General features: G+C 51.6%; 1 protein-coding gene and 5 non-coding genes across 43 annotated transcripts in view; all 6 read right to left on the reverse strand.

Annotated features, from left to right (window-relative positions):
- The window catches only part of LOC129550201 (uncharacterized), a 137,260-nt gene that overhangs the window by 52,421 nt on the left and 62,116 nt on the right, over window positions 1–22,723 (reverse strand). For 25 of the 38 annotated variants that reach the window (XR_016035685.1, XR_016035684.1, XR_016035683.1 and 22 more), the window contains 10 exons: window positions 19,901–20,040; window positions 18,690–18,892; window positions 15,644–15,783; window positions 14,433–14,635; window positions 11,346–11,485; window positions 10,136–10,338; window positions 7,092–7,231; window positions 5,881–6,060; window positions 2,820–2,959; window positions 125–264 (listed from right to left, as the gene is read on the reverse strand). The gene's annotated coding sequence lies outside the window, so the exon portion shown is untranslated. The other 13 variants (XM_088829746.1, XM_088829748.1, XM_088829734.1 and 10 more) reach the window with 12 other exon arrangements.
- LOC129550753 (small nucleolar RNA SNORD116) lies at window positions 2,517–2,609 on the reverse strand. The gene has a single exon (XR_008684893.1). It is a non-coding gene; the product is annotated as a small nucleolar RNA SNORD116 (small nucleolar RNA).
- Window positions 6,789–6,881, reverse strand: LOC129550752 (small nucleolar RNA SNORD116). Its single transcript, XR_008684892.1, has one exon. It is a non-coding gene; the product is annotated as a small nucleolar RNA SNORD116 (small nucleolar RNA).
- LOC129550750 (small nucleolar RNA SNORD116) lies at window positions 11,043–11,135 on the reverse strand. The gene has a single exon (XR_008684890.1). It is a non-coding gene; the product is annotated as a small nucleolar RNA SNORD116 (small nucleolar RNA).
- On the reverse strand, window positions 15,341–15,433 carry LOC129550762 (small nucleolar RNA SNORD116). Its single transcript, XR_008684901.2, has one exon. It is a non-coding gene; the product is annotated as a small nucleolar RNA SNORD116 (small nucleolar RNA).
- Window positions 19,598–19,690, reverse strand: LOC129550749 (small nucleolar RNA SNORD116). Its single transcript, XR_008684889.1, has one exon. It is a non-coding gene; the product is annotated as a small nucleolar RNA SNORD116 (small nucleolar RNA).

Below are 22,723 nucleotides of genomic sequence, written 5' to 3' on the forward strand. Positions count from 1 at the left end.
CTGGGGGAACTCAGGGCCCCCAGGCTTCTCAGCAAGAGGAACAGTCACTCCATACATACAGCCACTCAGGCAGTCCTAGGAAACCTGAAATTCACGACAAGTCTTGGGGCAGGAGAAGCCATACCGTGTTCAGGGATCCAAAAAGCAGTGGCAGCAACTTGGGCCTGCCACACTTCTCGCCGGACTCCCTTGTACCTTCAGTCCCTGCCTCATGGGTGGGGCTTCGTCTCCTGGGTGACGGACAGTCATACCCGGCAACTTCACCTGACAAGTGGACAGAAAGCACAGGAACACTTGAGATGTGTACTTGGTCTCTCACTGAGTAATACTTATGCAAATGTTCCACTGGGGGAAGGCCTGTATCTGCAACCCAACTATATTGATCCCTTACAGATGACTGGTTACCTATCTCTCAAAAGAGTGCAGCAAATTAGGCTCAAGTGAATGTGAGTGTCTTTCTGGACTAAGCGTGCAAGGGTGGCAGGGGATTCAACGTGGGGTTGAATGCCTGTGTTCTGGTGTACCAAAAAGAATACACTCTTGGCATTTTGGGTGTGCTTCTGGAAATCTGTCCAGGTATCCAAGTCTCAGAGCCCACATGCAAAGGCCCTATAGGCTGAACATGCGTGTCGTCTCCATGGAGCCCTGACCTCACGCCCTCCCATGAAATGGGGATGACACTTGGCATCTTCCACAAGCCCCACGCAAAATTTCACAGAGGGGCTGTTGACATAGGCTTTAGGCTCCCAATCTCCATAACCTATGATCTCTGACCAAAGCACAGAGACCTAACTGCCCAGGGTCACCTCTTGGAGTATCTGTGTGAATGCCATGTACCCTGAGACTACGCAAGCTACTACTACAGCTCAGGGGTCCTTGTCACAAGTCCCATCTCCTACCCTAACAAGAAAATTTTCCCAGAGAACTGCACAGTAAGGTGAACTTGGTACTAGGGGGGCAGATACAGCCCAACGCACCCTTGAATAGCAGAAGAACTCAGGGCATGCGTCTCTTTCTGCCAGTCAGTCCAATCAAAGTCCGGCCTCCACCAGAAACTGCAAGATAGGACCTGAAACTAGACTTATTTCCCGGCCAGATTAATCTCAAATCCACAGCCTGCAGGGCCCTGGGTACTGACTACACCCTAGAGAAAGCTCCCATAATGCACGGCTTGGTCCAAATTGAATTCATCCTGCCGCAAAGGGCGACTCACCCAAATCTGAAGCCTCCGGGGCCTCAGCTCACACGGGGACAATCAGCACCCAGCAAGACCCAAAAGAAGAAGGTAGGCAACACTTCCGAGTGCTCACAGATCACCAAGGATGCTTTCAGGAAGACTTCAGAAGACCTGCCAGGGGAAGACCTTGAATGTGCCAAGTCTCTGGCATAGTGCCATGGGAACTGATGGCTCCTATACTGAAGCAGCCTTGATACGCCAAAAAATGACAAATCACTATCACAAGCACGGTCCTCGAAGGTTGATGCTTCATTGCCAGGGGGTGAAAAGATGGGCGCTATCAGGGCTGGCTGGCTGGCCCCAACCTTAGGGAACCTTGATAATTCCAGGCCGAGAGGACAAATGGCAGCCAAGGGGCATGTGCATATACCACATAAATACCCAAAGGGCTGGTTCCTTGGCCTTGTTATTGCAATTATTCAAGGCACGAAATATAGATACACTTGGAGAATCCTTCTACTGGCAGTGGGCCAACAAGGCCAAAAGGTCACTATCACCGAGCCTCACAAAGGCAAGCAATGCCCTGTTCTCTGTACCAGGCTGAAGGCAGTTCCAAAAGGACCACACTGTATCACTGAAAACAAAACAAGAGTGACTGCAGCCTAAGCAGACATATCATCCCAGGAAATCACACTGCATTTTTCCTCTCCTTCACAACCATTCTTCTCTGGGCCTCTGGCCAACCTGAAGGAGAAATGCAGATCTAGGACCACATCACAGTCCATGGCTACCTCCAAGACTCAAGCATGTGAGAGGAGTTGCAATTCTACCAAGGGCAGAAATGAGGCCTATTAACTTTGACCACTGCCACCGTTCCCCTACATCTCTGCAGCCACTGCAGCCCACACGGCACTCAGGAATCTCAGCAACCCAAAGGGCCACAACGGCGAGGGCCTCAGATCTGACCTGGGGCTCCAATCACAAACCACAGAAGCTTCGTTGCTTCAGAATCAACATCACTGGAGCCCCAATTCGGGCACTCGCAGCATGAACTGGGAGGAAACACACACTTCTGAGTGAAGAGCTCAACTGTCTGAGGGTAGGACCTACTGGGACACCTACCACCACTGGACAAGCAAGATGCCTCTTCTGCTCCTCAGGGCCTTTACAGGGCCCTTGCATTCCAAAAGGCCGCTCGAGCATCGATACACGGCCCACCCTCAGACAGGAGCCTCGCAAATGGTGGTGACCTGGTTCCTCGATGTGTGTGTGTGACACAGTTGGAGACTCCCTCGCTGCTAACCAGCCCCACCCTTAACCCCAAGGGAGGCAACGTGCTGGACCTCAGTTTCGACGAGGAGACGGTAGTGAGTTCTCACTCATTTTGTTCAGATTTTCCAAGGAATGCATGTGAGGGTGTCATCATCGATCCAAGCACGTGCTGGCTCGCTGCCCACCTCCGCAGGGCAGGCAGGGCTGCTCCCAGGAGGAGCCAGTGACCTGGGAGGCCCCCAGCAGCCAGGGGAACTCAGAGCCCCCAGGCTTCTCAGCAAGAGGAACGGTCCTGCCATACATACAGCCACTCAGGCAGTACCAGGAAAGCCAAAATCCATGACACGTCTTGGGGCAGGGGAAGGCGTACCGTGCTCAGTGATCCAAAAAGCAGTGGCAGCAACCTGGGCCCACCACACTTCTCGCTGGACTCCCCTGCACCTCGAGTCACTGCCTCACTGGTGGGGATTCGTCTCCTGGGTGACGGACAGTCATATCGGGCAACTTCACCTGACAAGGGGACAGAAAGCACAGGCAGGCTTCAGATGTGTACCAAGCTTCTCGCTAAGCAATATCGATGCCCTTGGTTCCCTGAGCCAAGGCCTTTCCTGCTCCCCAAATGTAGTATCCCTTATGTATGACAGGATACCTATGTGTTGGCATGAGGGCAGAAAGGTTCACGTGACTGTGGATGTCTGACTGAGTGTGCAAGCGTGTCGGGGGACTTGTGTGGGTCTGAGTACTTGTGTTCCAGTGTACCAACGAGGATGTGCTCTCAGGATTCTGGGTGTGCCTCTGGAACTCTTTCCGTGTATTTCCGTGTCTCAGAGCCCCTGCTCAAAGGGCTTGGTGTCTGAACACGCAGGTCTTCTCCATGGAGACCTGAACTCCCACCCTCCCACAAAATGGGGGATGACGCCTGGCACCTTCCTCCAACACCATGCAAAAGTTCACTGAGGGGTTGACATAGGCTCTGGGCTCCCGATATACATGACCCATGCCGTCTGACCAAACCACAGGAACCTGACTGCCCAAGGTCCCCTGGCGGAGCATCTGAGTGAATGGCCCTTACCCTGAGACTACCCCAGCTACTATTACAGCTCAGGTGTCCTTGCCACAAGTCCCACCTTCTCCCTGAACAAGGAAACTTTCCAGAGAAAGCCTACTGTGTGGTTAACTTGGCCTCGGGCAAGATACAGTCCACCACACCCTCACAGAGCAAAAGAATACAGGGCATGCGCCTCTTCCTGTCCAATTAGTCCAGTCACTCTCTGGGGCTCTGCTGGAAAGTCTAAGACAAGAGGTGGTCATCCTCAGGTACCAGGATCCAGGGCTCACTCCCACAGAAACAGGGCCCTATTCCTGGCCAGATTATGGTCAGATCCACAGCCTGTAGGGCCCTGGGTATCAACCACACCCTGGAGAAAGCTCCCAAAATGCAAATTCAGTTCAGTTCAGTCGCCCAGTCGTGTCCCACTCTCTGTGACCCCTTGAACCGCAGCACGCCAGGCTTCCCATCACCGATCACCAACTCCTGGAGTCCACCCAAACTCATGTCCATTTAGTTGGTGATGCCACCCAACCATCTCACCTCTGTCGTCCCCTTCTCCTCCTGCCCTCAGTCTTTCACAGCATCAGGGTCGTTTCCAATGAGTCAGCTCTTCACATCTGGTGACCAAAGTATTGGACTTTCAGCTTCACATCAGTCCTTCCAATGAACACCCTGGACTGATCTCCTTTAACATGGACTGCTTAGATCTCCTTGCAGTCCAAGGGACTCTCAAGAGCCTTATCCAACACCACAGTTCAAAAGCATCAATCCTTCAGCGCTCAGCCTTCTTTATAGTCCAAACCTCACACCCGTACATGTCCACTGGAAAAACCACAGCCTTGACGAGATGGACCTTGTTGGCAAAGTAAGGTCTCTGCTTTTCAATATACTATCTAGGTTGGTCATAACATTCCTTCCAAGGAGTAAGCGTCTTTTAATTTCATGGCTGCAATCAGCATCTGCTGTGATTTTGGAGCCCAGAAAAATAAAGTCAGCCACTGTTGCCCCATCTATTTGCCATGGGACAAACAGATGCTATTATCTAAGGGACAGGATGGGACAGGATGCTATTATCTAAGTTTTCTCAATGTTGAGCTTTAAGACCTCTTTTTCACTCTCCTCTTTCACTTTCATCAAGAGGCTCTTTAGTTCTTCTTCACTTTATGCCATAAGGGTGGTGTCATCTGCATATCTGAGGTTATTGATATTTCTCCCGTCACTCTTGATTCCAGCTTGAGCTTCCTCCAGCCCAGCGTTTCTCATGATGCACTCATGAGTTAATAAGTTAAATAAGCGGGTGACAATAAACAGCATTCACGTGCTCCTTTGCTATTTGGAACCAGTCAGTGGTTCCATGTCCAGTTCTAACTGTTGCTTCCTGATCTGCATACAGTTTTCTCAAGAGGCAGGTCAGGTCGTCTGGTATTCCTATCTCTTTCAGAATTTTCCATAGTTTATTGTGATCCACACAGTCAAAGGCTTGGGCATAGTCAGTAAAGCAGAAACAGATGTTTTTCTGGAACTCTATTGCTTTCTCCATGATCCAGCAGATGTTGGCAATTTGACCTCTGGTGCCTCTGCCTTTTCTAAAAGAAGCTTGAACATCTGGAAGTTCACGGTTCATGTACTGCTGAAGCCTGGCTTGGAGAATTTTGAGCATTACTTTACTAGTGTGCAAGATGAGTGCAACTGTGCGGTAGTTTGAACATTCTTTGGCACTGTCTTTCCTTCGGATTGGAATGAAAACTGACCTTTTCCTCTCTTGTGGCCACCGTTGAGTTTTCCAAATTTGCTGGCATATTGAGTGCAGCACTTTCACAGCATCATCTTTCAGGATTTGTGATAGCTCAACTGGAATTCCATCACCTCCACAAAGCAAGACTTGGTCCAGCTGAACTCATCCTGCACCCCCAGGGTGACTCACCCACATCAGTAGCCTCCAGGGGCTCTGCTCACACAGGGACAATCAGCACTCACCAAGACCCACAGGAAAAACGTGGCTTTGATTACGGCAACACCACCCCATTCCACCTGGCAGCTCATCTCCACCACGCGAGACCACCAAGCGCTCATAGATCACTAAGGCTGCTTCCAGGAAGACTCCAGAAAAACAGGCAGGGGAAGACCTTGGATTTGCCAGGTTTCCCACCTTCATGTCAGGGGAGTCAATGGCTACTACACTGAAGCAACCCTGGTATGCCAACCAATGCCAGATCTCTACCACAACCATGGTCTTCCCAGGTTGATATGTCACTGCCAGGGGGGTGAGCACCTGAGTGGGATCCGGGCCTTCTCGCTGGCCCCATTCTTCACAAACTCATAACCTTGCAAATTCCAGTCCCAAGGGCTAAAGGGGGTGCCAAGGAGCATGTGCACATACCTTATTACCACCCACAGGGCTGGCTCCTAGGCCTCGTTATTGCAACTCTTCAAGGCACCAAAGATCCAGTTTGAAAGACCTTTTTCTGGCATCAGGCCACCAAGGCCACAGCGGTCACTATCACCGAGCCTCCCAAGCACCAGCAATGCCCTGTCCTCTGCACCCAGCCACGAGCAGCTCCTAGAGGACCACAGTATGAATCACTGAAAGCAGAACAAAAGTGACTGCAGTCTCAGCAGACATATCATCCCAGGAAATCACACTGCATTTTTCCTCTCCTGCACAACCATTCTTCTCTGGGCCTCTGGCCAACCTGAAGGAGAAGTGCAGACCTAGGACCACAGCACAGTCCATGGCCACCTCCAAGACTCAAGCATGTGAGAGGAGTTGCAATTCTACCAAGGGCAGAAATGAGGCCTATTAACTTTGACCACTGCCACCGTTCCCCTACATCTCTGCAGCCACTGCAGCCCACACGGCACTCAGGAATCTCAGCAACCCAAAGGGCCACAACGGCGAGGGCCTCAGATCTGACCTGGGGCTCCAATCACAAACCACAGAAGCTTCGTTGCTTCAGAATCAACATCACTGGAGCCCCAATTCGGGCACTCGCAGCATGAACTGGGAGGAAACACACACTTCTGAATGAAGAGCTCAACTGTCTGAGGGTAGGACCTACTGGGACACCTACCACCACTGGACAAGCAAGATGCCTCTTCTGCTCCTCAGGGCCTTTACAGGGACCTTGCATTCCAAAAGGCCGCTCGAGCATCGATACACGGCCCACCCTCAGACAGGAGCCTCGCAAATGGTGGTGACCTGGTTCCTCGATGTGTGTGTGTGACACAGTTGGAGACTCCCTCGCTGCTAACCAGCCCCACCCTTAACCCCAAGGGAGGCAACGTGCTGGACCTCAGTTTCGACGAGGAGACGGTAGTGAGTTCTCACTCATTTTGTTCAGATTTTCCAAGGAATGCATGTGAGGGTGTCATCATCGATCCAAGCACGTGCTGGCTCGCTGCCCACCTCCGCAGGGCAGGCAGGGCTGCTCCCAGGAGGAGCCAGTGACCTGGGAGGCCCCCAGCAGCCAGGGGAACTCAGAGCCCCCAGGCTTCTCAGCAAGAGGAACGGTCCCGCCATACATACAGCCACTCAGGCAGTACCAGGAAAGCCAAAATCCATGACACGTCTTGGGGCAGGGGAAGGCGTACCGTGCTCAGTGATCCAAAAAGCAGTGGCAGCAACCTGGGCCCACCACACTTCTCGCCGCACTCCTCTGCACCTCGAGTCACTGCCTCACTGGTGGGGCTTCGTCTCCTGGGTGACGGACAGTCATATCGGGCAACTTCACCTGACAAGGGGACAGAAAGCACAGGCAGGCTTCAGATGTGTACCAAGCTTCTCGCTAAGCAATATCGATGCCCTTGGTTCCCTGAGCGAAGGCCTTTCCTGCTTCCCAAATCCTTCTGTATGACAGGATACCTATGTGTTGGCATGAGGTCAGAAAGGTTCACGTGACTGTGGATGTCTGACTGAGTGTGCAAGCGTGTCGGGGGACTTGTGTGGGTCTGAGTACTTGTGTTCCAGTGTACCAACGAGGATGTGCTCTCAGGATTCTGGGTGTGCCTCTGGAACTCTTTCCGTGTATTTCCGTGTCTCAGAGCCCCTGCGCAAAGGGCTTGGTGTCTGAACACGCAGGTCTTCTCCATGGAGACCTGAACGCCCACCCTCCCACAAAATGGGGGATGACGCCTGGCACCTTCCTCCAACACCATGCAAAAGTTCACTGAGGGGTGACATAAGCTCTGGGCTCCCGATATACATGACCCATGCCGTCTGACCAAACCACAGGAACCTGACTGCCCAAGGTCCCCTGGCGGAGCATCTGAGTGAATGGCCCTTACCCTGAGACTACCCCAGCTACTATTACAGCTCAGGTGTCCTTGCCACAAGTCCCACCTCCTCCCTGAACAAGGAAACTTTCCGGAGAAAGCCTACCGTGTGGTTAACTTGGCCTCGGGCCAGATACAGTCCACCATACCCTCACCGAGCAAAAGAATACAGGGCATGCACCTCTTCCTGTCCAATTAGTCCAGTCACTCTCTGGGGCTCTGCTGGAAAGTCTAAGACAAGAGGTGGTCATCCTCAGGTACCAGGATGCAGGGGCCACTCCCACAGAAACAGGGCCCCATTCCTGGCCAGATTATGGTCAGACCCACAGCCTGTAGGACCCTGGGTACCCACCACACCCTGGAGAAAGCTCCCAAAATGCAAATTCAGTTCAGTTCAGTCGCCCAGTCGTGTCCCACTCTCTGTGACCCCTTGAACCGCAGCACGCCAGGCTTCCCATCACCAACTCCTGGAGTCCGCCCAAACCCATGTCCATTTAGTTGGTGATGCCACCCAACCATCTCATCCTCTGTCGTCCCCTTCTCCTCCTGCCCTCAGTCTTTCACAGCATCAGGGTCGTTTCCAATGAGTCAGCTCTTCACATCTGGTGACCAAAGTATTGGACTTTCAGCTTCACATCAGTCCTTCCAATGAACACCCTGGACTGATCTCCCTTAACATGGACTGCTTAGATCTCCTCGCAGTCCAAGGGACTCTCAAGAGCCTTATCCAACACCACAGTTCAAAAGCATCAATCCTTCAGCGCTCAGCCTTCTTTATAGTCCAAACCTCACATCCATACATGTCCACTGGAAAAACCATAGCCTTGACGAGATGGACCTTGTTGGCAAAGTAAGGTCTCTGCTTTTCAATATACTATCTAGGTTGGTCATAAGGTTCCTTCCAAGGAGTAAGCGTCTTTCAATTTCATGGCTGCAATCAGCATCTGCTGTGATTTTGGAGCCCAGAAAAATAAAGTCAGCCACTGTTGCCCCATCTATTTGCCATGGGACAAACAGATGCTATTATCTAAGGGACAGGATGGGACAGGATGCTATTATCTAACTTTTCTCAGTGTTGAGCTTTAAGACTTCTTTTTCACTCTCCTCTTTCACTTTCATCAAGAGGCTCTTTAGTTCTTCTTCACTTTATGCCATAAGGGTGGTGTCATCTGCATATCTGAGGTTATTGATATTTCTCCCGTCACTCTTGATTCCAGCTTGAGCTTCCTCCAGCCCAGCGTTTCTCATGATGCACTCATGAGTTAATAAGTTAAATAAGCGGGTGACAATAAACAGCATTCACGTGCTCCTTTGCCATTTGGAACCAGTCAGTGGTTCCATGTCCAGTTCTAACTGTTGCTTCCTGATCTGCATACAGTTTCTCAAGAGGCAGGTCAGGTCGTCTCGTATTCCTATCTCTTTCAGAATTTTCCATAGTTTATTGTGATCCACACAGTCAAAGGCTTGGGCATAGTCAGTAAAGCAGAAACAGATGTTTTTCTGGAACTCTATTGCTTTCTCCATGATCCAGCAGATGTTGGCAATTTGACCTCTGGTGCCTCTGCCTTTTCTAAAAGAAGCTTGAACATCTGGAAGTTCACGGTTCATGTACTGCTGAAGCCTGGCTTGGAGAATTTTGAGCATTACTTGACTAGTGTGCAAGATGCGTGCAACTGTGCGGTAGTTTGAACATTCTTTGGCACTGTCTTTCCTTGGGATTGGAATGAAAACTGACCTTTTCCTCTCTTGTGGCCACCGTTGAGTTTTCCAAATTTGCTGGCATATTGAGTGCAGCACTTTCACAGCATCATCTTTCAGGATTTGTGATAGCTCAACTGGAATTCCATCACCTCCACAAAGCAAGACTTGGTCCAGCTGAACTCATCCTGCCCCCCCAGGGTGACTCACCCACATCAGTAACCTCCAGGGGCTCTGCTCACACAGGGACAATCAGCACTCACCAAGACCCACAGGAAAAACGTGGCTTTGATTACGGCAACACCACCCCATTCCACCTGGCAGCTCACCTCCACAACACGAGACCACCAAGCGCTCACAGATCACTAAGGCTGCTTCCAGGAAGACTCCAGAAAAACAGGCAGGGGAAGACCTTGGATTTGCCAGGTTTCCCACCTTCATGTCAGGGGAGTCAATGGCTACTACACAAAGCAACCCTGGTATGCCAACCAATGCCGGATCTCTACCACAACCATGGTCTTCCAAGGGTGATATGTCACTGCCAGGGGGGTGAACACCTGAGTGGGATCCGGGCCGTCTCGCTGGCCCCATTCTTCACAAACTCATAACCTTGCAAATTCCAGTCCCAAGGGCTAAAGGGGGTGCCAAGGGGCATGTGCACATACCTTATTACCACCCACAGGGCTGGCTCCTAGGCCTCGTTATTGCAACTCTTCAAGGCACCAAAGATCCAGTTTGAAAGACCTTTTTCTGGCATCAGGCCACCAAGGCCACAGCGGTCACTATCACCGAGCCTCCCAAGCACCAGCAATGCCCTGTCCTCTGCACCCAGCCACGAGCAGCTCCAAGAGGACCACAGTATGAATCACTGAAAGCAGAACAAAAGTGACTGCAGTCTCAGCAGACATATCATCCCAGGAAATCACACTGCATTTTTCCTCTCCTGCACAACCATTCTTCTCTGGGCCTCTGGCCAACCTGAAGGAGAAGTGCAGACCTAGGACCACAGCACAGTCCATGGCCACCTCCAAGACTCAAGCATGTGAGAGGAGTTGCAATTCTACCAAGGGCAGAAATGAGGCCTATTAACTTTGACCACTGCCACCGTTCCCCTACATCTCTGCAGCCACTGCAGCCCACACGGCACTCAGGAATCTAGCAACCCAAAGGGCCACAACGGCGAGGGCCTCAGATCTGACCTGGGGCTCCAATCACAAACCACAGAAGCTTCGTTGCTTCAGAATCAACATCACTGGAGCCCCAATTCGGGCACTCGCAGCATGAACTGGGAGGAAACACACACTTCTGAGTGAAGAGCTCAACTGTCTGAGGGTAGGACCTACTGGGACACCTAGCACCACTGGACAAGCAAGATGCCTCTTCTGCTCCTCAGGGCCTTTACAGGGCCCTTGCATTCCAAAAGGCCGCTCGAGCATCGATACACGGCCCACCCTCAGACAGGAGCCTCGCAAATGGTAGTGACCTGGTTCCTCGATGTGTGTGTGTGACACAGTTGGAGACTCCCTCGCTGCTAACCAGCCCCACCCTTAACCCCAAGGGAGGCAACGTGCTGGACCTCAGTTTCGACGAGGAGACGGTAGTGAGTTCTCACTCATTTTGTTCAGATTTTCCAAGGAATGCATGTGAGGGTGTCATCATCGATCCAAGCACGTGCTGGCTCGCTGCCCACCTCCGCAGGGCAGGCAGGTCCGCTCCTAGGAGGAGCCAGTGACCTGGGAGGCCCCCAGCAGCCAGGGGAACTCAGAGCCCCCAGGCTTCTCAGCAAGAGGAACGGTCCCGCCATACATACAGCCACTCAGGCAGTACCAGGAAAGCCAAAATCCATGACACGTCTTGGGGCAGGGGAAGGCGTACCGTGCTCAGTGATCCAAAAAGCAGTGGCAGCAACCTGGGCCCACCACACTTCTCGCCGGACTCCTCTGCACCTCGAGTCACTGCCTCACTGGTGGGGCTTCGTCTCCTGGGTGACGGACAGTCATATCGGGCAACTTCACCTGACAAGGGGACCCGACGGACAGTCATATCGGGCAACTTCACCTGACAAGGGGACAGAAAGCACAGGCAGGCTTCAGATGTGTACCAAGCTTCTCGCTAAGCAATATCGATGCCCTTGGTTCCCTGAGCGAAGGCCTTTCCTGCTTCCCAAATCCTTCTGTATGACAGGATACCTATGTGTTGGCATGAGGTCAGAAAGGTTCACGTGACTGTGGATGTCTGACTGAGTGTGCAAGCGTGTCGGGGGACTTGTGTGGGTCTGAGTACTTGTGTTCCAGTGTACCAACGAGGATGTGCTCTCAGGATTCTGGGTGTGCCTCTGGAACTCTTTCCGTGTATTTCCGTGTCTCAGAGCCCCTGCGCAAAGGGCTTGGTGTCTGAACACGCAGGTCTTCTCCATGGAGACCTGAACGCCCACCCTCCCACAAAATGGGGGATGACGCCTGGCACCTTCCTCCAACACCATGCAAAAGTTCACTGAGGGGTGACATAAGCTCTGGGCTCCCGATATACATGACCCATGCCGTCTGACCAAACCACAGGAACCTGACTGCCCAAGGTCCCCTGGCGGAGCATCTGAGTGAATGGCCCTTACCCTGAGACTACCCCAGCTACTATTACAGCTCAGGTGTCCTTGCCACAAGTCCCACCTCCTCCCTGAACAAGGAAACTTTCCGGAGAAAGCCTACCGTGTGGTTAACTTGGCCTCGGGCCAGATACAGTCCACCATACCCTCACCGAGCAAAAGAATACAGGGCATGCACCTCTTCCTGTCCAATTAGTCCAGTCACTCTCTGGGGCTCTGCTGGAAAGTCTAAGACAAGAGGTGGTCATCCTCAGGTACCAGGATGCAGGGGCCACTCCCACAGAAACAGGGCCCCATTCCTGGCCAGATTATGGTCAGACCCACAGCCTGTAGGGCCCTGGGTACCCACCACACCCTGGAGAAAGCTCCCAAAATGCAAATTCAGTTCAGTTCAGTCGCCCAGTCGTGTCCCACTCTCTGTGACCCCTTGAACCGCAGCACGCCAGGCTTCCCATCACCAACTCCTGGAGTCCGCCCAAACCCATGTCCATTTAGTTGGTGATGCCACCCAACCATCTCATCCTCTGTCGTCCCCTTCTCCTCCTGCCCTCAGTCTTTCACAGCATCAGGGTCGTTTCCAATGAGTCAGCTCTTCACATCTGGTGACCAAAGTATTGGACTTTCAGCTTCACATCAGTCCTTCCAATGAACACCCTGGACTGATCTCCCTTAACATGGACTGCTTAGATCTCCTCGCAGTCCAAGGGACTCTCAAGAGCCTTATCCAACACCACAGTTCAAAAGCATCAATCCTTCAGCGCTCAGCCTTCTTTATAGTCCAAACCTCACATCCATACATGTCCACTGGAAAAACCATAGCCTTGACGAGATGGACCTTGTTGGCAAAGTAAGGTCTCTGCTTTTCAATATACTATCTAGGTTGGTCATAAGGTTCCTTCCAAGGAGTAAGCGTCTTTCAATTTCATGGCTGCAATCAGCATCTGCTGTGATTTTGGAGCCCAGAAAAATAAAGTCAGCCACTGTTGCCCCATCTATTTGCCATGGGACAAACAGATGCTATTATCTAAGGGACAGGATGGGACAGGATGCTATTATCTAACTTTTCTCAGTGTTGAGCTTTAAGACTTCTTTTTCACTCTCCTCTTTCACTTTCATCAAGAGGCTCTTTAGTTCTTCTTCACTTTATGCCATAAGGGTGGTGTCATCTGCATATCTGAGGTTATTGATATTTCTCCCGTCACTCTTGATTCCAGCTTGAGCTTCCTCCAGCCCAGCGTTTCTCATGATGCACTCATGAGTTAATAAGTTAAATAAGCGGGTGACAATAAACAGCATTCACGTGCTCCTTTGCTATTTGGAACCAGTCAGTGGTTCCATGTCCAGTTCTAACTGTTGCTTCCTGATCTGCATACAGTTTCTCAAGAGGCAGGTCAGGTCGTCTCGTATTCCTATCTCTTTCAGAATTTTCCATAGTTTATTGTGATCCACACAGTCAAAGGCTTGGGCATAGTCAGTAAAGCAGAAACAGATGTTTTTCTGGAACTCTATTGCTTTCTCCATGATCCAGCAGATGTTGGCAATTTGACCTCTGGTGCCTCTGCCTTTTCTAAAAGAAGCTTGAACATCTGGAAGTTCACGGTTCATGTACTGCTGAAGCCTGGCTTGGAGAATTTTGAGCATTACTTGACTAGTGTGCAAGATGCGTGCAACTGTGCGGTAGTTTGAACATTCTTTGGCACTGTCTTTCCTTGGGATTGGAATGAAAACTGACCTTTTCCTCTCTTGTGGCCACCGTTGAGTTTTCCAAATTTGCTGGCATATTGAGTGCAGCACTTTCACAGCATCATCTTTCAGGATTTGTGATAGCTCAACTGGAATTCCATCACCTCCACAAAGCAAGACTTCGTCCAGCTGAACTCATCCTGCCCCCCCAGGGTGACTCACCCACATCGGTAACCTCCAGGGGCTCTGCTCACACAGGGACAATCAGCACTCACCAAGACCCACAGGAAAAACGTGGCTTTGATTACGGCAACACCACCCCATTCCACCTGGCAGCTCACCTCCACCACACGAGACCACCAAGCGCTCACAGATCACTAAGGCTGCTTCCAGGAAGACTCCAGAAAAACAGGCAGGGGAAGACCTTGGATTTGCCAGGTTTCCCACCTTCATGTCAGGGGAGTCAATGGCTACTACACAAAGCAACCCTGGTATGCCAACCAATGCCGGATCTCTACCACAACCATGGTCTTCCAAGGGTGATATGTCACTGCCAGGGGGGTGAACACCTGAGTGGGATCCGGGCCGTCTCGCTGGCCCCATTCTTCACAAACTCATAACCTTGCAAATTCCAGTCCCAAGGGCTAAAGGGGGTGCCAAGGGGCATGTGCACATACCTTATTACCACCCACAGGGCTGGCTCCTAGGCCTCGTTATTGCAACTCTTCAAGGCACCAAAGATCCAGTTTGAAAGACCTTTTTCTGGCATCAGGCCACCAAGGCCACAGCGGTCACTATCACCGAGCCTCCCAAGCACCAGCAATGCCCTGTCCTCTGCACCCAGCCACGAGCAGCTCCAAGAGGACCACAGTATGAATCACTGAAAGCAGAACAAAAGTGACTGCAGTCTCAGCAGACATATCATCCCAGGAAATCACACTGCATTTTTCCTCTCCTGCACAACCATTCTTCTCTGGGCCTCTGGCCAACCTGAAGGAGAAGTGCAGACCTAGGACCACAGCACAGTCCATGGCCACCTCCAAGACTCAAGCATGTGAGAGGAGTTGCAATTCTACCAAGGGCAGAAATGAGGCCTATTAACTTTGACCACTGCCACCGTTCCCCTACATCTCTGCAGCCACTGCAGCCCACACGGCACTCAGGAATCTCAGCAACCCAAAGGGCCACAACGGCGAGGGCCTCAGATCTGACCTGGGGCTCCAATCACAAACCACAGAAGCTTCGTTGCTTCAGAATCAACATCACTGGAGCCCCAATTCGGGCACTCGCAGCATGAACTGGGAGGAAACACACACTTCTGAATGAAGAGCTCAACTGTCTGAGGGTAGGACCTACTGGGACACCTACCACCACTGGACAAGCAAGATGCCTCTTCTGCTCCTCAGGGCCTTTACAGGGACCTTGCATTCCAAAAGGCCGCTCGAGCATCGATACACGGCCCACCCTCAGACAGGAGCCTCGCAAATGGTGGTGACCTGGTTCCTCGATGTGTGTGTGTGACACAGTTGGAGACTCCCTCGCTGCTAACCAGCCCCACCCTTAACCCCAAGGGAGGCAACGTGCTGGACCTCAGTTTCGACGAGGAGACGGTAGTGAGTTCTCACTCATTTTGTTCAGATTTTCCAAGGAATGCATGTGAGGGTGTCATCATCGATCCAAGCACGTGCTGGCTCGCTGCCCACCTCCGCAGGGCAGGCAGGTCCGCTCCTAGGAGGAGCCAGTGACCTGGGAGGCCCCCAGCAGCCAGGGGAACTCAGAGCCCCCAGGCTTCTCAGCAAGAGGAACGGTCCCGCCATACATACAGCCACTCAGGCAGTACCAGGAAAGCCAAAATCCATGACACGTCTTGGGGCAGGGGAAGGCGTACCGTGCTCAGTGATCCAAAAAGCAGTGGCAGCAACCTGGGCCCACCACACTTCTCGCCGGACTCCTCTGCACCTCGAGTCACTGCCTCACTGGTGGGGATTCGTCTCCTGGGTGACGGACAGTCATATCGGGCAACTTCACCTGACAAGGGGACAGAAAGCACAGGCAGGCTTCAGATGTGTACCAAGCTTCTCGCTAAGCAATATCGATGCCCTTGGTTCCCTGAGCGAAGGCCTTTCCTGCTTCCCAAATCCTTCTGTATGACAGGATACCTATGTGTTGGCATGAGGGCAGAAAGGTTCACGTGACTGTGGATGTCTGACTGAGTGTGCAAGCGTGTCGGGGGACTTGTGTGGGTCTGAGTACTTGTGTTCCAGTGTACCAACGAGGATGTGCTCTCAGGATTCTGGGTGTGCCTCTGGAACTCTTTCCGTGTATTTCCGTGTCTCAGAGCCCCTGCGCAAAGGGCTTGGTGTCTGAACACGCAGGTCTTCTCCATGGAGACCTGAACGCCCACCCTCCCACAAAATGGGGGATGACGCCTGGCACCTTCCTCCAACACCATGCAAAAGTTCACTGAGGGGTGACATAAGCTCTGGGCTCCCGATATACATGACCCATGCCGTCTGACCAAACCACAGGAACCTGACTGCCCAAGGTCCCCTGGCGGAGCATCTGAGTGAATGGCCCTTACCCTGAGACTACCCCAGCTACTATTACAGCTCAGGTGTCCTTGCCACAAGTCCCACCTCCTCCCTGAACAAGGAAACTTTCCAGAGAAAGCCTACCGTGTGGTTAACTTGGCCTCGGGCCAGATACAGTCCACCATACCCTCACCGAGCAAAAGAATACAGGGCATGCGCCTCTTCCTGTCCAATTAGTCCAGTCACTCTCTGGGGCTCTGCTGGAAAGTCTAAGACAAGAGGTGGTCATCCTCAGGTACCAGGATCCAGGGGCCACTCCCACAGAAACAGGGCCCCATTCCTGGCCAGATTATGGTCAGACCCACAGCCTGTAGGGCCCTGGGTACCCACCACACCCTGGAGAAAGCTCCCAAAATGCAAATTCAGTTCAGTTCAGTCGCCCAGTCGTGTCCCACTCTCTGTGACCCCTTGAACCGCAGCACGCCAGGCTTCCCATCACCAACTCCTGGAGTCCGCCCAAACCCATGTCCATTTAGTTGGTGATGCCACCCAACCATCTCATCCTCTGTCGTCCCCTTCTCCTCCTGCCCTCAGTCTTTCACAGCATCAGGGTCGTTTCCAATGAGTCAGCTCTTCACATCTGGTGACCAAAGTATTGGACTTTCAGCTTCACATCAGTGCTTCCAATGAACACCCTGGACTGATCTCCCTTAACATGGACTGCTTAGATCTCCTTGCAGTCCAAGGGACTCTCAAGAGCCTTATCCAACACCACAGTTCAAAAGCATCAATCCTTCAGCGCTCAGCCTTCTTTATAGTCCAAACCTCACATCCATACATGTCCACTGGAAAAACCATAGCCTTGACGAGATGGACCTTGTTGGCAAAGTAAGGTCTCTGCTTTTCAATATACTATCTAGGTTGGTCATAAGGTTCCTTCCAAGGAGTAAGCGTCTTTCAATTTCATGGCTGCAATCAGCATCTGCTGTGATTTTGGAGCCCAGAAAAATAAAGTCAGCCACTGTTGCCCCATCTATTTGCCATGGGACAAACAGATGCTATTATCTAAGGGACAGGATGGGACAGGATGCTATTATCTAACTTTTCTCAGTGTTGAGCTTTAAGACTTCTTTTTCACTCTCCTCTTTCACTTTCATCAAGAGGCTCTTTAGTTCTTCTTCACTTTATGCCATAAGGGTGGTGTCATCTGCATATCTGAGGTTATTGATATTTCTCCCGTCACTCTTGATTCCAGCTTGAGCTTCCTCCAGCCCAGCGTTTCTCATGATGCACTCATGAGTTAATAAGTTAAATAAGCGGGTGACAATAAACAGCATTCACGTGCTCCTTTGCTATTTGGAACCAGTCAGTGGTTCCATGTCCAGTTCTAACTGTTGCTTCCTGATCTGCATACAGTTTTCTCAAGAGGCAGGTCAGGTCGTCTGGTATTCCTATCTCTTTCAGAATTTTCCATAGTTTATTGTGATCCACACAGTCAAAGGCTTGGGCATAGTCAGTAAAGCAGAAACAGATGTTTTTCTGGAACTCTATTGCTTTCTCCGTGATCCAGCAGATGTTGGCAATTTGACCTCTGGTGCCTCTGCCTTTTCTAAAAGAAGCTTGAACATCTGGAAGTTCACGGTTCATGTACTGCTGAAGCCTGGCTTGGAGAATTTTGAGCATTACTTTACTAGTGTGCAAGATGCGTGCAACTGTGCGGTAGTTTGAACATTCTTTGGCACTGTCTTTCCTTGGGATTGGAATGAAAACTGACCTTTTCCTCTCTTGTGGCCACCGTTGAGTCTTCCAAATTTGCTGGCATATTGAGTGCAGCACTTTCACAGCATCATCTTTCAGGATTTGTGATAGCTCAACTGGAATTCCATCACCTCCACAAAGCAAGACTTGGTCCAGCTGAACTCATCCTGTACCCCCAGGGTGACTCACCCACATCAGTAACCTCCAGGGGCTCTGCACACACAGGGACAATGAGCACTCACCAAGAACCACAGGAAAAACGTGGCTTTGATTACGGCAACACCACCCCATTCCACCTGGCAGCTCATCTCCACCACGCGAGACCACCAAGCGCTCATAGATCACTAAGGCTGCTTCCAGGAAGACTCCAGAAAAACAGGCAGGGGAAGACCTTGGATTTGCCAGGTTTCCCACCTTCATGTCAGGGGAGTTGATGGCTACTACACTGAAGCAACCCTGGTATGCCAACCAATGCCAGATCTCTACCACAACCATGGTCTTCCGAGGTTGATATGTCACTGCCAGGGGGGTGAGCACCTGAGTGGGATCCGGGCCTTCTCGCTGGCCCCATTCTTCACAAACTCATAACCTTGCAAATTCCAGTCCCAAGGGCTAAAGGGGGTGCCAAGGAGCATGTGCACATACCTTATTACCACCCACAGGGCTGGCTCCTAGGCCTCGTTATTGCAACTCTTCAAGGCACCAAAGATCCAGTTTGAAAGACCTTTTTCTGGCATCAGGCCACCAAGGCCACAGCGGTCACTATCACCGAGCCTCCCAAGCACCAGCAATGCCCTGTCCTCTGCACCCAGCCACGAGCAGCTCCAAGAGGACCACAGTATGAATCACTGAAAGCAGAACAAAAGTGACTGCAGTCTCAGCAGACATATCATCCCAGGAAATCACACTGCATTTTTCCTCTCCTGCACAACCATTCTTCTCTGGGCCTCTGGCCAACCTGAAGGAGAAGTGCAGACCTAGGACCACAGCACAGTCCATGGCCACCTCCAAGACTCAAGCATGTGAGAGGAGTTGCAATTCTACCAAGGGCAGAAATGAGGCCTATTAACTTTGACCACTGCCACCGTTCCCCTACATCTCTGCAGCCACTGCAGCCCACACGGCACTCAGGAATCTCAGCAACCCAAAGGGCCACAACGGCGAGGGCCTCAGATCTGACCTGGGGCTCCAATCACAAACCACAGAAGCTTCGTTGCTTCAGAATCAACATCACTGGAGCCCCAATTCGGGCACTCGCAGCATGAACTGGGAGGAAACACACACTTCTGAATGAAGAGCTCAACTGTCAAAGGGTAGGATCTACTGGGACACCTACCACCACTGGACAAGCAAGATGCCTCTTCTGCTCCTCAGGGCCTTTACAGGGACCTTGCATTCCAAAAGGCCGCTCGAGCATCGATACACGGCCCACCCTCAGACAGGAGCCTCGCAAATGGTGGTGACCTGGTTCCTCGATGTGTGTGTGTGACACAGTTGGAGACTCCCTCGCTGCTAACCAGCCCCACCCTTAACCCCAAGGGAGGCAACGTGCTGGACCTCAGTTTCGACGAGGAGACGGTAGTGAGTTCTCACTCATTTTGTTCAGATTTTCCAAGGAATGCATGTGAGGGTGTCATCATCGATCCAAGCACGTGCTGGCTCGCTGCCCACCTCCGCAGGACAGGCAGGTCCGCTCCTAGGAGGAGCCAGTGACCTGGGAGGCCCCCAGCAGCCAGGGGAACTCAGAGCCCCCAGGCTTCTCAGCAAGAGGAACGGTCCCGCCATACATACAGCCACTCAGGCAGTACCAGGAAAGCCAAAATCCATGACACGTCTTGGGGCAGGGGAAGGCGTACCGTGCTCAGTGATCCAAAAAGCAGTGGCAGCAACGTGGGCCCACCACACTTCTCGCCGGACTCCTCTGCACCTCGAGTCACTGCCTCACTGGTGGGGCTTCGTCTCCTGGGTGACGGACAGTCATATCGGGCAACTTCACCTGACAAGGGGACAGAAAGCACAGGCAGGCTTCAGATGTGTACCAAGCTTCTCGCTAAGCAATATCGATGCCCTTGGTTCCCTGAGCCAAGGCCTTTCCTGCTTCCCAAATCCTTCTGTATGACAGGATACCTATGTGTTGGCATGAGGGCAGAAAGGTTCACGTGACTGTGGATGTCTGACTGAGTGTGCAAGCGTGTCGGGGGACTTGTGTGGGTCTGAGTACTTGTGTTCCAGTGTACCAACGAGGATGTGCTCTCAGGATTCTGGGTGTGCCTCTGGAACTCTTTCCGTGTATTTCCGTGTCTCAGAGCCCCTGCGCAAAGGGCTTGGTGTCTGAACACGCAGGTCTTCTCCATGGTGACCTGAACGCCCACCCTCCCACAAAATGGGGGATGACGCCTGGCACCTTCCTCCAACACCATGCAAAAGTTCACTGAGGGGTGACATAAGCTCTGGGCTCCCGATATACATGACCCATGCCGTCTGACCAAACCACAGGAACCTGACTGCCCAAGGTCCCCTGGCGGAGCATCTGAGTGAATGGCCCTTACCCTGAGACTACCCCAGCTACTATTACAGCTCAGGTGTCCTTGCCACAAGTCCCACCTCCTCCCTGAACAAGGAAACTTTCCGGAGAAAGCCTACCGTGTGGTTAACTTGGCCTCGGGCCAGATACAGTCCACCATACCCTCACCGAGCAAAAGAATACAGGGCATGCACCTCTTCCTGTCCAATTAGTCCAGTCACTCTCTGGGGCTCTGCTGGAAAGTCTAAGACAAGAGGTGGTCATCCTCAGGTACCAGGATGCAGGGGCCACTCCCACAGAAACAGGGCCCCATTCCTGGCCAGATTATGATCAGACCCACAGCCTGTAGGGCCCTGGGTACCCACCACACCCTGGAGAAAGCTCCCAAAATGCAAATTCAGTTCAGTTCAGTCGCCCAGTCGTGTCCCACTCTCTGTGACCCCTTGAACCGCAGCACGCCAGGCTTCCCATCACCAACTCCTGGAGTCCGCCCAAACCCATGTCCATTTAGTTGGTGATGCCACCCAACCATCTCATCCTCTGTCGTCCCCTTCTCCTCCTGCCCTCAGTCTTTCACAGCATCAGGGTCGTTTCCAATGAGTCAGCTCTTCACATCTGGTGACCAAAGTATTGGACTTTCAGCTTCACATCAGTCCTTCCAATGAACACCCTGGACTGATCTCCTTTAACATGGACTGCTTAGATCTCCTCGCAGTCCAAGGGACTCTCAAGAGCCTTATCCAACACCACAGTTCAAAAGCATCAATCCTTCAGCGCTCAGCCTTCTTTATAGTCCAAACCTCACATCCATACATGTCCACTGGAAAAACCATAGCCTTGACGAGATGGACCTTGTTGGCAAAGTAAGGTCTCTGCTTTTCAATATACTATCTAGGTTGGTCATAAGGTTCCTTCCAAGGAGTAAGCGTCTTTCAATTTCATGGCTGCAATCAGCATCTGCTGTGATTTTGGAGCCCAGAAAAATAAAGTCAGCCACTGTTGCCCCATCTATTTGCCATGGGACAAACAGATGCTATTATCTAAGGGACAGGATGGGACAGGATGCTATTATCTAACTTTTCTCAGTGTTGAGCTTTTAGACCTCTTTTTCACTCTCCTCTTTCACTTTCATCAAGAGGCTCTTTAGTTCTTCTTCACTTTATGCCATAAGGGTGGTGTCATCTGCATATCTGAGGTTATTGATATTTCTCCCGTCACTCTTGATTCCAGCTTGAGCTTCCTCCAGCCCAGCGTTTCTCATGATGCACTCATGAGTTAATAAGTTAAATAAGCGGGTGACAATAAACAGCATTCACGTGCTCCTTTGCTATTTGGAACCAGTCAGTGGTTCCATGTCCAGTTCTAACTGTTGCTTCCTGATCTGCATACAGTTTTCTCAAGAGGCAGGTCAGGTCGTCTCGTATTCCTATCTCTTTCAGAATTTTCCATAGTTTATTGTGATCCACACAGTCAAAGGCTTGGGCATAGTCAGTAAAGCAGAAACAGATGTTTTTCTGGAACTCTATTGCTTTCTCCGTGATCCAGCAGATGTTGGCAATTTGACCTCTGGTGCCTCTGCCTTTTCTAAAAGAAGCTTGAACATCTGGAAGTTCACGGTTCATGTACTGCTGAAGCCTGGCTTGGAGAATTTTGAGCATTACTTTACTAGTGTGCAAGATGCGTGCAACTGTGCGGTAGTTTGAACATTCTTTGGCACTGTCTTTCCTTGGGATTGGAATGAAAACTGACCTTTTCCTCTCTTGTGGCCACCGTTGAGTCTTCCAAATTTGCTGGCATATTGAGTGCAGCACTTTCACAGCATCATCTTTCAGGATTTGTGATAGCTCAACTGGAATTCCATCACCTCCACAAAGCAAGACTTGGTCCAGCTGAACTCATCCTGTACCCCCAGGGTGACTCACCCACATCAGTAACCTCCAGGGGCTCTGCACACACAGGGACAATGAGCACTCACCAAGAACCACAGGAAAAACGTGGCTTTGATTACGGCAACACCACCCCATTCCACCTGGCAGCTCATCTCCACCACGCGAGACCACCAAGCGCTCATAGATCACTAAGGCTGCTTCCAGGAAGACTCCAGAAAAACAGGCAGGGGAAGACCTTGGATTTGCCAGGTTTCCCACCTTCATGT

This window comes from Moschus berezovskii, chromosome 21, assembly GCF_049115385.1.
Source record: "Moschus berezovskii isolate FMDL1 chromosome 21, NW_MosBer_1.0, whole genome shotgun sequence".
Lineage (NCBI taxonomy): Eukaryota > Metazoa > Chordata > Mammalia > Artiodactyla > Moschidae > Moschus > Moschus berezovskii.